Raw genomic sequence first — 16,442 nt, 5'->3', positions numbered from 1 at the left:
TTAAATACCATTTGTTCATCACCATTGAACAAATGGCTATAAGCCAAAGACTACCTGTGTGAAGACAACAAGATAAAAATGTATTTATTTGTCAGATTTCTAGGCCACTCAACCCTAGAATGACTCTGAGTAGCTTCATAAAATTAAAAAGATCTTGCCAAAAACAAGATCTTTGGGGGAGGGGGGAGATTCACTTGAAGGCAAGGAAGCTGATGATCTCTAGGGGAGGCAGTGACAGAAAAGGCTTGCTTCCTGGCTCTCACTAGGTAATATTGATGATTTAATGGAACCCAAAGCAAGCCATGCGAGAGACACTACAGGAGACAAGACAACCATCTAGTCCCTATGCAATGTAGGTCTTTATAAATGATAACCAGCACCTTGAATTGCACTCAAGCCCATTGATAACCTGTGCTGTAGCAGAAGTATTATTTGCATGTAGTAATGCTTCAATGGAAGAGAAAATGTTTAGCTCAGGATTGAATTGTGTGGTCCTTGATGCTTTCTGAGCTTGGTTGCTTACATACAGACATTTCACTACTCAACTAGGTACAAAATCAGTGCTAGTGAAGGCAGTGCAAACCCCACATTTAGCACTGATGATGTGCTAAATGTCCTTTTTTCAACTCCAATTTGGAAACCAGTTATGTTCCAGATGTTTATTAGGGGAATAGACTTTATCAGCCACTGTTCTGGATAAAGAAGGAGCAGGAAACTCCTTTTGTTTTCTCTTGGATCATACATGATTGATAGTAACCCACCGCTTTGTTTACATAGTGTAAAGATATTGAAATGTACATCCATTGTAAAATTACATATAAATTACAGTCTTTGTATACATAATATAATTAGGAAAGAAAGGCAGGGAAATATGCTATGTACCTATTAGGCAGTGAAATGTAATTGATTTTTTTTAATGTTAATTCCACTTTGACCCATTCCTCCTCTTCTTTCTTATTTGCTTAGGTTTAATACCAAGTAAAACATTCACAGATATTTTGTTTGATTTGATCACTCTGAATCTTGGGTCCAATATGCTTCCTGATGCCTGGCTACATCTCTCCATGTATGATGTAAGTATCCATCAGGGCACTTATGAGGGAAAAGTCTAAAAAGTCAATATGGAAACCATAATTATACAGTTATGACCGCCCGCTTGACCATCCCTATGGGCACCCCTAGTGTATGTGATGTTGCTTTAGTTTTGATTTGAATATATTGCTAAGTGGTTGAATTACAAAATCTAGGGGTTAACAGTTTTAGAAGGATAGTACATATTGCTTGGATGGAGAGGATGCTAGCAATTTATAAAGGGAGCTTGTTTACCTATGTGTATGAAAGGTGCTAATCAGTTAAATCATTTTGAGTACTTCTGGAAGTCAACTTCGTGGATTTGTTTCATATTGTGGACAACCCATCTGTGACTTCAAGACCAAGTGAAATCTAAACATGGGGATTGCTTTCATATTTATGTGTGTTATTTATTGATTTGGTAGATTTATACCCTGCTTTTTGTTCTTCTACTATTGTTCCTTACAATTATCCTGTAAGATCAATTGGACTAAAGAAAAATGACCAGCCCAAAGTTATCGAGTGAGCTTCCACGATTGAGAGTGACCATGGAGTTTATAGGTCACCTGAGTGCCAGCTAACCCTAAGTCAGCATTTCTCAATTTGGCAACTTTAAAAGTTTGGACTTGCTCGCTGGGAAATTCTGGGACAAGAAGTACATACCTACAGATTGGAGATCTCTGGGAGTTGAAGTCCATAAGTTTTAAAGTTGCCATGTTAAGAAACCTTGCCATAACTATTACTCTGTGAAGAGAGAAAGCCCAGTCATCTTACATTTAAAAAGAATGAAGCAGATTGTTACTTTGGGAGAAAGAAATATTTGTTTTTATTGGGTATTGTGGATGACAGAGAGAAATTATGGGAAGCTACAGGCAATCTGAGGACCCAGATTGTTGGGGGCAATAAAGTTGATTTTGTATAATATACAAATGGATGAAGACTATTGCTTAACACAATGTAAGCTGCCCTGAGTCTTCGGAGAAGGGCGGGATATAAATGCAAATTCAAAAAAAAAAAAAGTCAAAGGAGTATTTATCTCAGAAAAGATTCCTCAGTCCAGTTGCTGAGAAATGGGGGGGGAAGCATTTAAAAAAGAGTTAACTTTAATTATCTCGGTGTAACTCAGTGAGGCTGGAAATCTCTTTACACTTTTCAAAACTCTGTATATTAACCTAAAATAACATTAAAACAATTGGGGTGGGGCAGGGGTGTTCAATTCAGTCTTGACTGCAGACCGCCTGGACTACTGCAATGTAGTCCATGGGGCTCCCCTTGAAGAGCACCAGGAGGCTCCAGCTGGTCCAGAATGTGGCTGCGCGGGTAATAGAGGGAGCACCACATTGCTCCCATATAACACCTCTCCTGCGCAAGCTGCACTGGCTGCCGGTGGTCTTCTGGGTGCAATTCAAGGTGTTGGTTATCACCTTTAAAGCGCTCCATGGCATAGGACCGGGTTACTTACGGGACTGCCTACTGCCACCAATAGCCTCCCATCGACCTGTGCGCTCCCTTAGGGAGGGCCTCCTTAGGGTGCCATCAGCCAAACAATATCGACTGGCGGTCCCCAGGGGGAGGGCCTTCTCTGTGGGGGCTCCTGCCCTTTGGAATGAGTTGCCTCCGGGGTTGCGTCAATTCTAATGGCTCCCAAATATGAAATATACTTAACTAATTGAAATCTGTTGTTTTTGCTTCCTCTGCTTGCCAATTAGGAAAGCCTTGAAAGCACTTGTACTAAATGACAGTTTTCTGCTGGCAAATTATCATAATTACTTTGCCGTTCCTATCAGGGAAGTCCTCTACATGTCTGTCCAATTATTTATCTATCTAACTCCTGCCCAATGGCTTCAGTATATATATTGGGCTTTGATTTCCATGCTTCCCAACCTCCATGGCTTGCTGGGAATTTAAATAGTTGAAGTCCAGCAACAATATTTGTTTACAAATATTTGAGTTTACAAATATTAACTTACAAATAAATTTGTACCCTATGACTATCATTTAGTGTTTTAAGTGTTATACCTTGATGAAAGTATCTTTTCTTTTATGTACACTGAGAGCATATGCACCAAGACAAATTCCTTGTGTGTCCAATAACACATGGCCAATAAAAAATTCTATTCTATTCTATTCTATTCTATTCTATTCTATATTCTGTCCTACATCGTCCATTCCTAATCTTTTTGCTGTATGGGATCATGCATTCATCTCCGTGCTTGAAATTCTATGTTACAGTTGCAGAGCCTATCATTATTCCTACTTGTGAATTTGGACACAGTGGACTGGCGCAGATTCTTACATGCAGCTTCCCAGCCTTGGCCTATTCCCTCTGTAACGGAACTGCTTGAAACATTACAGAGATTTCAGGACGTGGATATCGAAGGATCTGGATTTGTCACCCAGGAACAATACGATCAGGTTCCAGTCTTTTATATTTGCCCTTTTAAGAGTTTGTGACTGAATCTTACTAAGAGCAATGAGATAAGCAGGTAGCCCGGCGTACACTGTGAGTTTTTATTTTATTTATTTATTAGTTTGTCGAACATGTACAAGATAGCAGGCATAAATACGAACATGGACATAAACAAAGGAAATGAATACAAATAAATGAGGACAGTAAGAAAGGGACAGTAGGCACGCTAGTGTGCTTATATACGCCCCCTTCTTAGGAATGGGGTGAGGCCCACTATAGACAGTGTAAGGTTGAAGCTGTGAGGGTTTGAGGATGTAACAACGGAGTCAGGTAGAACATTCCAGGCGTTGGCCATTCTGTTGCTGAAGTCATATTTTCTGCAATCGAGGTTGGAGCAGTTTAACCTTGAGTTTGTATCAATTGTTTGCCTGTGTATTATTGAGGTTGAAACTGAAGAAGTTGTTGACAGGTAAGACATTGTAGAAGACAATTTTGTGTACTATGCTTAGGTGAGACCACAGGTGGCGCATTTCCAGATTGTCCAAGTCCAAAATTTCAAGCCTGATGGCATAAGGGATTCTATTGTGAGTAGAGGAATGGAGTACCCTTCTCGTGAAATACCTCTGGACTCGCTCAATTGAATTAATGTCCGATATACAGCGTGGATTCCAGGCAGACGAGCTGTATTCGAGAATTGGTCTGGCAAAGGTTTTGTATGCCCTAGTTAGCAATGCAATGTTACCGGAGAAGAAGCTTCACAAAATTAAGTTAACAATTCTTAATGCCTTTTTGGCAATGCTATTACAGTGGGGTCTGGGGCTTAGATCGTTTGAGATGAATACTCCAAGGTCCTTGACAGAGTGAGGGTCATCTACAAGGTCATTTCCACCCAACTTGTAGTTGATGTTCTGATTTTTATTGCCAATGTATAAAACAGAGCATTTATTAGTTGAGATTTGGAGTTGCCAAATGCGCGACCATTCTGACACATGGTCAAGGTCGCTTTGTAGGGCAGCAGCATTGTCAGTGGTGTTAAATAACTTTACATCATCAGCAAAGCTGCTTTTAATATGTCACAATCAGTGCGCATCAGTGCAAGCAAAATTTTATTTAGGCCAACCCTAGTCAAAGTACCCCTCTCTAAGCATAACTGCTAACCCCACCTCCTTTTTCTAAACATTGTGGCTTTTTAACACTTCTCTGCTATGCACGTAGACTTAGGAGGTAAACCTCATTGCATGCAGTGAGACGTATTTCTTAGTAAATATATATTGGATTGTACTTTACATGTGGTTTGTGGCTCAGCATGGGCCACTGTATCTGTATGTCTGAGGGTATGTGCTGATACGTGTGAAAAATGAAAACAACTGAATAGAAGTCAGTCTCACTCAATGTAATTAATACATTAAATAACTTAATGTTACCTTTACCTCAGGTTTCATTCTGATTTATAAATACTTCCTCACCATTTCTTTAGAAAGACAAAAGAGTCGAGGTCAGGTTCTCAGGAGTCTCTGTGGTTCTTGAGGCATAGTAATACATAACAAATGGATGCCTTGTGCATGGTGGTACCGTAGCATACAATTAGAGAATCTATGCTCAGTCCTTTTAAGTGTGTAAGACAGCGCAGTGGCATATTCCCCATCTCAAAAACATTTTTTTGAAGGAGACTCTTTGTCTCCACTCTTTAAAATATGCTGATTCTATTCATGATAATTTGGACTAAAAATGCCACTGGGCTCCAAATTATCTAAGAAAGGGATGAGTAAGTTTCCCAATTGTTTATATAAATTATAATTGAACTTCTTCTAAAATCATCTAGAGAAATAAAGTAACTTGTATTTACATTTAAAAATCTTTAGTGATGACATAAAAAAATGGAATTTTGATTGGATAAATGTACAGCATGGGAAATCTAAAAAGGATAAATTGAATACACAGGAAGAATTAAAATATGGGGTGGCATTAAAATCAATGGAGAAAAGTTGCAAATATTTGGATGTTTTAAAACATCCAATTTAAAACAAATACCCTGTTTCCCCCAAAATAAGACATCCCCTGATAATAAGCTCAATTGGGTTTTTGAGCGCATGGCAATAAGGCCAAGCGCTTATTTCAGAGTCTTATTTTTGGGGAAACACGGTACTTGCATGCCCAAACCATATTTCATCTTTCAACATGAGTCAGAATTTTTTTTGAATTTGTAGTGATTCACAATAGTACAATCAAAACACTTAATATTTGGGCTGGGCCTGTAATACAACAAGCAAATATTACTGACTGGACACTACAGGTAGTCCTCGACTTAACAACTGTGCATTTAGTGATCATTCAAAGTTACAGCGGCACTGAAAAAAATGACTAATGATCATTTTTCACATTTATGATCATTGCAGCATCCTCATTACATTCAGATGCTTGACAATTGACTCACATTTATGACAGTTGCAATGTCCCAGGATCAGGTGACCCCCTTTTGCAAACTTCTGACAAACAAAGTCAATGGGGAAGCCAGATTCACTTAACAACCATGACACTAATTTAACAATTGCAGTGATTCATTTAACAAATGGGGCAAGAAAAGTCGTAAAATGGGCCAAAACTCACTTAACAAACTTTTCACTTAACAACATAAATTTTGGGCTCAGTTGTGGTCATAAGATGAAGACTACCTGTATTTGACTGAAATGCCTCAGATAGATAAACAATATCATGCATTACATACAAAAGGTAACAAAAACTGTTTTATTTAACAGGGGAAATGGGTAGTCATGGTTTGTTGCAACTGAAGCAGACACTGGAGGATAAAGTCAGAGGCTTAAATGATTATATAAATGCAAAACAAACAGAAAATCCTAAACATGTCTAAGAGGAAAATATTTTGAATGTGACTGAATCAAAAGTAGCCTATAATACAAAATTGTCCAGACAGGTTATAAGGCAAAACGTGACTGTGGGAGAAAAACAGTATATTAAAAAAAAAAAAGTATGGTTCTGATGTCTTCAAATATTGATACAATTGCAAGATTGAAAAAAATGCTATGAAAGATCATGTACAAATTGTATGGCACTTTCACATTCACATAGATTGAGATTTAGAACATAATTCACCACACATCACAGTAGTTGAAAAACCCAAGTTTTACTTGTAGATCTGGCCGTTCCAAATAATAGTAAAGTAGCTCAAAAGTAGCTGGAAAAGATTATAAAATATCCTGACTTAAAAAATGAAATGGAGATTATGGAATAAACCAGCAATTTTTTTCCTAATAACTACTTGAATTTTAGGAGCTTTAACAATAAAATTTGTCAAAACAACTGAAAAAAATAGAATTATTCAAGTTTACAGCATGTATCTTACAAATAGCAGCTTGCTTGGAAGCATATATAAATTAGAACAGTTCCTGGACAATTCATAAAAAACTCCTTTTTACAAAACCGTAATCCCTTAATTTGGGACAATTCACAGATTTTTGAATAAAATTTAAATTGATCCTAAATAGCCATGATTTGCCAAGTGACCTTCAGAAGATAATTATCATTATTGTCATCATCAATGAAGTTTGAAAGATACATGGTGCTATTTTTATTATACCAAACATTGAAACTTCATTTTAAGGTTTTAAAATAATCATTTCCTACCCTGTGACCTTTTTCCTCGAGAGACTTCAACCTTATTTTGTTTTTGTTTGGTTTTTTTTATTCCTTCTCAGCAGTTTTCTCTTTGGGACTCAAAGCAGCTTTCTCTAACTCTAGTTGCTAGCATACTCTATGCCTTCAGCCAGGTTCCACCATATAGTTACAGAGGTCAGAAACTTATTTTCCCAGTAATATACGTTATCATAGCTCTCCTGCTCCATAAAAGCAGGTAGAAAAAAAATAGGATATTGGAGAAAAATAGTGCTAGAATTACAATTTAGTAAATATGTTGTGTGAATTGAATGTGAGGAAATCGTTCCATGGTTGGGATTATTAATTCTTTGGGTAAATTTGTCCATGCTCAGTTAATGAATCAGCTTTGCATTCCCTTTCCAAATCCATTCAAGTTAACATAGGAACTACTTTTGCTACTTAAAATATCATGAGAGAATTTTGGATTGGAGAGAAGCAGAGAGAATACTTGGTTTCTTCTCTCCCAATGGTCCATGTTTTTTAAAAAATATATTTTTATTATTTACATATAAATATATTGAATACAGTGTGACTGTCCTGGCATTTCACTTGCCATAAAAACCAAAGTGAAGACGAATAACATATATACTACTTAAACAGTGCTAGTGTTGTACAATTATTTTTGACCATCATATTCATTCTAATACAATGATACATATATAGTATCTCATTCCAGGTCTGCCTAGCCTAATTTTTTCATATTTTGACTTCTACCTCGTGCTTCTAGCCATTGATAGAATCTGTTCCATGTGTCATAATATTCTGTCTCACCTTTGTCTTTTATTTTTAACGTTAGTTCATCCATTTCTGCACAGACTAGTATCTTCCTTATTATCTCCTCTTCTGAAGGGGTGCCATGTTAAACTGCTTAGCTCAAGTGTATGAAAAAGACTATATGCTGTTTTCTGCTTTGAATATAAGAATGCATAAGAATTTTGAGGATTCTGTACTAAAAAAGAAAAAATGCGGGGGGGGGATAAAGGGCTAATGTATTTATGCAGAAAGGCATGTGTTCTTGCATTCAAAAAGCCCATTCTTGTGCATTGTCTTTAATGGGGATGCTCAACCAAATCCTATCATACTGGCATTGGACAAGATAAAAAAGGAGCACAGAGAATCAATGAAGCTGGGGTGAAAGTGGAGGGATTTCTCAATATATAATTGGAAAGCCAGTTTGGAGTCGTGGCTAAGGCACAAGGCTAGAAACCAGGAAGCTCTGAATTCTAGTCTTGTCTTTGGCACAAAATCCAGCCTAGACTCAAAGGTCAGACCTAGGAAGAAAGAAATGGCAATCCACCTCCAAAACTTTGCCTGGAAAACTACAGAGACATGTTCAGGCAGTTAATAAAATTGAATAGTGATTATGATATACTCCTTTCTTGAGAAGAATTCAATGAGTACAAAGGCCAATACCAGCTAAAGTACTGATGTCTATAAAATAATAATGTAGCGTTTCAGAGAGCTGCCTTCCACAGATTCTGGCCTAAATAGGAAGACTTTCTCCAACAGTTTTGCAATGTCATGTCATTTCAATAAAGGATGGAGTGGGTGTTGTTTCTTACCATGGATTTTAATATGGGGTAAAGGCTTATCAAGTGGTAAAACTTCCCCACATTAATCATTCAGTAAGCTCATAGTCTGTATTCATTATCCTTCTTTATATATCCTTTCAAAAAACATTGTAATGGAGCAATAGCTGTCTTCAGGAAAAGAATGGAAGCAACAGCAGCCTCCCCTTCAAATCATGGGACAGGAAAAAATTTATTCCCTATTCAGGATGATAAACCCACAAAGAAATGTAGATCTGTTTTATACACACCTACGCAGAATTGCGGTATTTTGCTTCATATAGGTAAAGAGGAAAAAAAACCAAACCAAAAACTCCAGAAACAACACAGGAAGTTGGGTAGAACAATTTTTGGGTTCAGCCTCTCATACCCCATCCTCCGATGTTTGAAATGATAAATGGAAGTGGGAGAGAAAAACACAAACAAACGTGTTTTTGAGACAAATCAAGATACTAAATCCACCCACAATTTTAAAGAATCAATTTTCAAAATGAAATCCCGATAATGTTATTGAAAAGTAATGTCTCAGTGGAGCTTTCTAATTTGATGATGTTCCTACTTTCCACGCATTTTTGAAGTGCGAAAAAGTTCAAAAATTCAAATGTTGTGAACAGTCATAGTTCAAAGGATAAGATTTTCACTTGTTTGCTTTAGGTTGGTCTGTGGTTTAAAGGCAGTGAAGATTTAGCCATTCCAGAAAGTCCTATAGAGCCTTTACCATTTAACCGTCAGAAGCATCTCATAGAAGTAAGTATAAATATTCAGATACCATAATCCAGGGGGGGGGGGGAGGTAAGACCGCAATTTTCAATGGATTCCAAACACTGTCTGTTACATTCCAACAATTCTGAAGTAATGAGTAGATGCTATTTGTAGTTAGTTTTTATAAAATACATTTCCATTCTAAGGCACAGTTGATTATATGCTTGACTTTCAAATCTGAACACAATTCATTGTCCGTTTCTGATTATTTGTAACAGTTAAATTCAGACATTTCTGCTTTTCAACGCTGATTCTATATCCATGGAGTTATTTCCAGATCTTAAAATAAAAAGTAAAAAAAATGATGGTTGGAATGAGAGAGAGGCTTAAATATTTTTTATTTTTTTTTTATAAAAAAAGTTTTATTTTTACAATCTTATCAAATAATTCATCCAATGTACAGTTATATACAATTAGTCGGGCCTGCCCAGTCACCACCCCCCTTTTTAACCTTCTTCCCTCTTCTACCTTCTTTTACTTTCCAAACCTTCCTCTCCTTCTCTTATCTACCTCCTCTCCTCCCTCCACCCTACACTCTTCTCCCTCTTCTACCCCTCTTCCTTCCTCTTCTCCTCTTTCCTACCTCCTACTCTCTTTTTCCCTCCCCACCGTTCTAAAATGGCAACTGGTCAGACCCGACCCTACATTAATTATATTTATACATCTTCAATAATCCCTGTACATTAACCATCACTCCATCACTAACCTCAACCCCCAATTCCCTTCCCTTACCCCCACCCCACCCCGACTTCCCAGAACAAAATGCTGGGTATCAAAACTAACAATCATAATCTAAAATAATTCCTAAATTATAATCTCTAGTCTCTCCACGCTTATTCACACTCTCAATTCCCCTCTCCTTCAAAAATATATCTAATACAAATTATTTCCTAAATTTACTCATATGCTATTTGATATTTTTTTATCTGATACTTATTTTGAATATAATCAATCCACATTTTCCATTCTAAAATATATTTTTCTTGTGTATAGTCTTTCTAGTAAGCAGAGATTTTGCCATTTCTGCCAGATTTGATACTTTAAGAGTCCATTCTTCAATTGTAGGTAATTCTTCTTTCTTCCAATATTGAGCAATCAAAAGTCTTGCGGCTGTTATTAAGTTCAGAATCAATTTAGTCTCTATAGCTGTACAATCCATAATTATTCCTAGTAAAAGAACTGCGGGTAAACTTAATCTTCTTTTTCAAAATATTCTGCATGATCCACCATACTTTAATCCAAAATGCTTTAACTTTTTTGCAAGTCCACCATATATGATAATAAGTAGCATCTTCACAATCACATCTCCCGCATTTAGCCTGTACATTAGGATACATACATGACAATTTTTGGGGTCTAAATGCCATCTATAAAACATCTTATAAAATTTTCTCTCATATTTTGCGCTTGTGTAAATTTAACATTCCTCACCCAAATTCTTTCCCAAGTTTCCAACATTATTGGTTGCTGAAAATTTTGTGCCCACTTAATCATACAATCCTTAACCAAATCAGTCTCTGAATCTATTTCTACTAATACATTATACAACCTCTTAATATGCTGTTGACCTTGATCTCTCATTTGTTTTAACAAATTATCCTCAATTGCTTAACACCTATTTTTGATCTAATTTCCATCTAGCTTGTAGTTGTCCATATTGGAACCATGTATAATTTTTCCCTTCTTCCCCCATCTTTTCTCTAGATTTTAATTGTAACTCCCCCTTTTCCATACAAAGAAGTTCTTTATAAGTAACTACCTCCATCTTTTGATATATATTTATATTTTCTATCATGTGTCTCGGGTTTGCCCATATTGGAATCTTTCCATCTAATTTGTATTGATATTTCCTCCAAACCCTCAATAATGCATTTCTAATTATATTATTTTTAAATATTTTATCAACTTTCTTATCATATAATAAATAGGCATGCCACCCATATAACAAACCATAACCTTCTATATTCAGAACTCTTTCCTCAGTTAAATTAATCCAATCAGTAATTAATGATAAAACAACTGCTTCATAATACAATTTTAAATTAGGCATTTTAAGACCCCCCCTTTCCCTTATATCCTGCATTACTTTTAATTTTATTCTTGGTTTTTTGCCCATCCATACAAATTTACTAATCCCCTTTTGCCATTCCTGTAATTTAATATCATTCTTAAACACCGGTATCATTTGAAACAAAAACAAAAACCTGGGCAAAACATTCATTTTTATAGCCGCTATTCTTCCCAGCAAAGATAGTTGTAACTTCTTCCAACTCTCCATTTCTTTCCATACCTTCTGCCACAATACCTCATAATTATTTTTGTATAATTTAACATTTGAAGCTGTAATATATATTCCTAAATATTTAACCTTTTTAACGATTTCAAAACCTGAAGTTCTTTCTAACTCTTCTTTTTGTTGTATATTCATATTTTTAGTTATCATCTTTGTCTTTTGCTGATTCACCTTAAATCCAGATACTTTACCATACTGACCAATTATATCTTTTAAACCAGTTACTGAGTATATTGGTTGAGATACAGTAACAACCAGGTCATCTGCAAAAGCTCTTAATCTATAATCTTGATGTTTAACTCTAATTCCCTTTATTCGATCGGAACCACGTATGTTATTCAGAAGAATTTCTAAAGTTAAAATAAAAGTAATGGGGACAAGGGACATCCCTGTCTCGTCCCTTTCTCAATTTTAAAAGTTTCTGTTAACCCACCATTTACTATTATTTGTGCTGTTTGCTTCTGATATATTGCTTTAATTGCACGAAAAAAATAATCCCCAAATTGCATTTTTCTATTACTTTAAACAAAACTGCCAATCCAATCTATCAAAAGCTTTTCAGCATCCAAAAAGGAATGCCGCTGATACTTGGTTGTTTCGTTCCAAATATTCAAGTAAATTTACGATTTGCCTCACATTATATCTCATCTGCCTACCCTTAATAAATCCTGACTGATCATTATGAATTATTTGATTCATCACTGGCATTAATCTATTAGCCAATATCTTGGTAAATATCTTGTAATCAGTATTTAAAAGTGATATAGGCCTATAATTCTCTGCTTTAATACCATCTCGATCTTCCTTCGGTATTAACGAAATAAAGGCTGTCCTCCATGAAGAGAACATCTCCTCCCATTTGAATTTTATTAAATAACTCTTTAAGTGGTTCAACCATCTCATTTTGTAAATTTTATAATAAACAGCTGTTAAACCATCTTTTCCTGGTGCTTTACCGATTTTAAGTTGTTTAATTGCTAAGAAAATTTCCTCTGAAGTAATTAATTGATTCAATTCTTCTCTTTGATTTTCTGTAAGCTCACAAATATTTTGTTGTTGTAAATATCTTTCTATCTCTGTATCATCAACCATATCCCTAGAATATAACTTACTATAATACTCTAAAATGCTTTTTAATCAAGTTCTTTTGATAAACTTCCTTACCCTATATTCTATTTTATCAATCGTTCGTGATTTTCTGTTTTTCCTTATTAAATAGGCAAGCCATCTTCCTGGCTTATTGGCATTATTAAACGTATTATGTTTTACATATTGTAAATTAATTGCTACTTGATCTGCCATCAACATATTAAACTGACCTCTCAATATATTTATTGATTCTTTTATTTTACTATTTCCTGGGCTATTTATCAATAATTGGTCTTTCTTTTAATTTCCTCTTCCAGTTCCTTTTTCTTTTCTGCAATTTATTTTTGTATTTAATATTCATTTGTATAAGATTTCCTCTCATATAAGCCTTACTGAGTCCCAAATCATCTCTATAGATGTCTCTTTTTCATATTCATAATAAAAATTCTTTCATTTGTTTTTACATTCATTTACATTTTGTTCATATTTAAACAAATTCTCATTCAACCTCCATGATCTCCTAGCCTCCTTTTCCCGATCAAATTCAATCCAAACTGGACTATGATCAGATAAAGTTCTTGAACAAATCTTCGTCTTCTTCACTCTAGAATACAAATCATTAGTAATCAAAATAAAATCAATCCTCGAAAATGATTGGTGCCTATCAGAAAAGAAGGTAAAATCCCTCTCTTCTGTATTATGTTCTCTCCAAATATCTCTTAATTCCAAGTCCTCCATCATTTCAAAAAGCCTTTGGTAATTTCGCCGCTTGATATCTTCCTTAAGCTTTTTGTCTTTTGAGTATCCAACACACCATTCCAATCACCCATTAATATATATGATTTATAATCCCAAAATACTATTCTTTTATGTAAAAACTTGAAAAATTTTCTTGTTGTTGATTCGGAGCATAAACTCCTATTAATAATGTCTTCTTTCCCTCCAACAAGAGTTCAATAGCAATGTATCTTCCTTGCTTATCCACCTCAATTAATTTTGCTGATATATCCTTCTTTATATATATAACTAAACCATTTTTTTTCTCCAAAGAGGAGGCAACAAAATGTACTCCCAGTTTTGAATTTATCAAATATTTCTGGTCTAAAGATCTAATATGTGTTCTTGTAAACAAGTAATGTCATTTTAAATTGTTTCAAATAATGAAATACTTTCCTTCTCTTCATGTGAATTCAAACCATTAACATTCCAAGATAATAGTTTAATTGCCATTATCGGCCAAAGGAAACTTTTGGAACACTAGCCAAAATCACATTTTGCTTTAGGCCTTGCTCCTCCCACTGTTTCCGTTGTAGTAGTTGCCAGTTGTTGTTGTGCCTTCATCTCTTGTTCCTTGCGTTTAGCAGCAGCTCTTGTCAGCCTTTGTTCTTTTGAATCTGGACCCGTCATAGGTATTTCCAACACTTGTAATAAATCTTCTTCCATCGCAATCTGTTCTTGAACCTGCTTCACTTCTCTTTCCTTCACTTCAGTCTCCTTTCTTCTAGCATCCAGTGGAGAAAGACTTCCAACTTTTAATGCCTCAACATAAAATTCTCTCGCTTTTCCAACTGTATTGAGACGATGTACTTTCCCTGCATAATATACTATTATACCAGTTGGAATATCCCATCTATATTCAATCTGACGTTTTTTAAGTTCATTCACCAGGAAGGCAAATTCCTTTCTAGCCCTTAACATTTTTGGTGGAATTTCCTTTAATATTAAAATATCCTGACCAGCAATCTGAATCTTCTCCCCCTTATATGAGGCTTGCAAAATCTGATTTCTCACTGTTCTATTTGTAAAATAAATAACAACATCCCTTGGCAACTTTTTTTGCCTTGCTATCCAAGAATTCACGATATATTTTATCAATTTGATAAGCCACATCTGCTGGACGAGCTGCTAATATCTCAGCAAATACTTCAGAAAAAATTTCCCTTAAATCCTCTTCTTTATTCTCTTTCAGACCACGAATTCTTAGAGCAAATTCCATATTTCTGTATTGTATCAAAACTATTTCATCATCTGTTTTTTCCATTTTACTTTGAAATTCAGCCATTTTATTATCTAATTTTGAATTATGTTGCTTAATTTCTTCAACCTCCCCTTCCAATAAAATCACATTATTTGCCAAACTTTGTACTGCAATTACAAATCCTTCCTTAACTTCTTTATTTCCCACTTGAATTTCTGATATCTGCTCTTTCATTTCCAACATCTCCTCAGTTATTACTTTAAATTTTTCTTGCATAAAGTCTTTTAAATTCTCTTGTACGCCTCTAAGTTCAATGTTCTAGACTCAAAGGTCAGACCTAGGAAGAAAGAAATGGCAATCCACCTCCAAAACTTTGCCTGGAAAACTACAGAGACATGTTCAGGCAGTCAATAAAATTGAATAGTGATTATGATATACTCCTTTCTTGAGAAGAAAATGAGTACAAAGGCCAATACCAGCTAAAGTACTGATGTCTATAAAATAATAATGTAGCGTTTCAGAGAGCTGCCTTCCACAGATTCTGGCCTAAATAGGAAGACTTTCTCCAACAGTTTTGCAATGTCATGTCATTTCAATAAAGGATGGAGTGGGTGTTGTTTCTTACCATGGATTTTAATATGGGGTAAAGGCTTATCAAGTGGTAAAACTTCCCCACATTAATCATTCAGTAAGCTCATAGTCTGTATTCATTATCCTTCTTTATATATCCTTTCAAAAAACATTGTAATGGAGCAATAGCTGTCTTCATGAAAAAAATGGAAGCAGCAGCAGCCTCCCCTTCAAATCATGGGACAGGAAAAAATTTATTCCCTATTCAGGATGATAAACCCACAAAGAAATGTAGATCTGTTTTATACACACCTACGCAGAATTGCGGTATTTTGCTTCATATAGGTAAAGAGGAAAAAAAACCAAACCAAAAACTCCAGAAACAACACAGGAAGTTGGGTAGAACAATTTTTGGGTTCAGCATCTCATACCCCATCCTCCGATGTTTGAAATGATAAATGGGAGTGGGAGAGAAAAACACAAACAAACATGTTTTTGAAACAAATCAAGATACTAAATCCACCCACAATTTTAAAGAATCAATTCTCAAAATGAAATCCCAATAATGTTATTGAAAAGTAATATCTCAGTGGAGCTTTCTAATTTGATGATGTTCCTATTTTCCACACATTTTTGAAGTGTGAAAAAGTTCAAAAATTCAAATGTTGTGAACAGTCATAGTTCAAAGGATAAGGTTTTCACTTGTTTGCTTTAGGTTGGTCTGTGGTTTAAAGGCAGTGAAGATTTAGCCATTCCAGAAAGTCCTATAGAGCCTTTACCATTTAACCGTCAGAAGCATCTCATAGAAGTAAGTATAAATATTCAGATACCATAATCCGGGGGGGGGCGGGGGGGAGGTAAGACCGCAATTTTCAATGGATTCCAAACACTGTCTGTTACATTCCAACAATTCTGAAGTAATGAGTAGATGCTATTTGTAGTTAGTTTTTATAAAATACATTTCCATTCTAAGGCACAGTTGATTATTTGCTTGACTTTCAAATCTGAACACAATTCATTGTCCGTTTC

At 35.3% G+C, this 16,442-nt stretch overlaps 1 pseudogene; it reads left to right on the top strand.

Moving 5' to 3' along the window:
* The window catches only part of LOC131191721 (zinc finger protein 862-like), a 36,799-nt pseudogene that overhangs the window by 6,412 nt on the left and 13,945 nt on the right, over window positions 1-16,442 (top strand).

This window comes from Ahaetulla prasina, chromosome 2, assembly GCF_028640845.1.
Source record: "Ahaetulla prasina isolate Xishuangbanna chromosome 2, ASM2864084v1, whole genome shotgun sequence".
Lineage (NCBI taxonomy): Eukaryota > Metazoa > Chordata > Lepidosauria > Squamata > Colubridae > Ahaetulla > Ahaetulla prasina.
This window is presented reverse-complemented; position numbering and strand designations above follow the sequence as displayed.